This window comes from Ipomoea nil, unplaced genomic scaffold (genome assembly GCF_001879475.1).
Source record: "Ipomoea nil cultivar Tokyo-kokei standard unplaced genomic scaffold, Asagao_1.1 scaffold2705, whole genome shotgun sequence".
NCBI lineage: Eukaryota > Viridiplantae > Streptophyta > Magnoliopsida > Solanales > Convolvulaceae > Ipomoea > Ipomoea nil.
Window position 1 is genome coordinate 792,681 of NW_017619133.1, and position 1,925 is coordinate 794,605.

Below are 1,925 nucleotides of genomic sequence, written 5' to 3' on the forward strand. Positions count from 1 at the left end.
ATAATCAAAAGAAGATTAATTCAACGAAAAAAAAACATAACCTAAAGTTTTTTTTTTTTTTTTTAAATGCATAAAATCAAATAATTTTTAAAGTTCTTGATTAATAATCTTTAATTGAATCTTAACTTTGAATGTTATGTATTTAGTCGGACTAATTATTTGACCAAAGTTTATGCTAAATTTTATATTATATATATATATATATATATATATATATATATATATATATATATATATATATATATATATATATATATATTAATACATTTTAACATATTTGTAGTATATGTTTAACAATTATGCCAACTCTAATTAGGATTAGGTTCGAACCTAAGACCTTTCTTATAGAAATTAATGAGTAAGTTTAAAATAATAAATAGTTAACGAAATATTCCGTTACTAAGTTTATACTAACGGAATTTAGATTATTTAAGGGGAAAAACAATAATATAATAGAAGGTAAATAAGAAAAATCATTAAAAAAAATACTAAAATCAAAATAATATGAACCATTCATTTTAAGAAACAATACTACGTACCGACATTTTTATATTACAGTTTAGGGCTTAACATTATTTGCTCTTATTAAAATTATATAGATTGTAGAAACGACACCATTTTGAACAACACTAAAATTTGCCAACCACGTCAAGTGTTAGCAATGGGTTGAAGTGTAAATTAAATTTTTATTCTAGAAATCCCTAAATATTTTGATATTTGGCAACAGTAGTGGATGACCAGCAGAAGATTCATTTTCTAATAAATAAAATCTTCAGACTTGGGCTCAAATCTTAGCAGCCATAATTTGATTGATTTTTCTCCAATGCATTTAACCTTAGTTCAAATAATTTTATTGTTCAAAGAGGAATAACAAAAGTGGCTGTAGTTTAGTGGTGAGAATTCCACGTTGTGGCCGTGGAGACCTGGGCTCGAATCCCAGCAGCCACAAATTTTAATAATTTTGCATTTCCCCTGTCCAGTTACCAAGTATTTGGGCCCCCAATATAATTTTGCATTTCCCCAGTCCAGTTACCCCGTATTTGGGCCCCCAATACACTCATCTTTAATCAGTCAGGGCAAATTATTGTGTGGACTGTGGACTATGGTCCACACTCCACTGTTGAAAAAGACTCGTTATATCATAGATCGCGATAAAAAACGGCGTCGTTTCTTTAAGTAAAGAAACGGCCCACCGTTATAGTTAATGGAGTCCGTTTGTTTGGTGTATTAAACACCAACTGACACTACAGTATATCTAAACCGACACTGCAGTTATATCAAAATGATACTGTAGTTATAGTGAAATGATACTACAGTGTATATAAAATGAAACTGAATAACATTTCACATATTTGAGTGTATATTGTACAATGAAGCTGTAATTATATCAAAATGATCATGTAGTTGTGTTTTAATGAAACTATAGTGTATATAAAATAAAATTAAATAACATTTTCACATATTTGAGTCTATAAATATCGAATGAAACTATAGTTATATCGAAATGAAACTGTAGTTGTGTTGAACTGAAACTGCAGTGTATACAATATGACATTGAATAATAGGGTTACTTTTTGCAAAAGGGTGCGAAACGGCGAAAAACAAACACCGTTTCTTTTCATTTAAAAAAAGGACGTGCGGTGCATGATTGATCATGCACCGCGGTGCATGATATAATTTGCCCCACTGTTGCGTGGACTATAACAAAATGTACATTTTTAATATATTAAAAGTACATTATTCGTGTAATGAATGTACACTACATTCAGTACTCAAATAATGTATTTTTCTTGAATACAATGTACATTTTTAATATACTAAAAGTACTAAATGTACACTATTTGATAATATGATCTACACAATAGGCAAATTATACTCTGGGCCGTGATCCAAAACGGTGCCGTTTCTTTTAATGAAAAGAAATG

The 1,925-nt window shown here is 28.9% G+C and overlaps 1 non-coding gene across 1 annotated transcript; it reads left to right on the forward strand.

Annotated features, from left to right (window-relative positions):
• The first annotated feature begins 876 nt into the window (after positions 1–876).
• TRNAH-GUG lies at positions 877–948 on the forward strand. The gene has a single exon. It is a non-coding gene; the product is annotated as a tRNA-His (tRNA).
• The last annotated feature ends 977 nt before the right edge of the window (positions 949–1,925 follow it).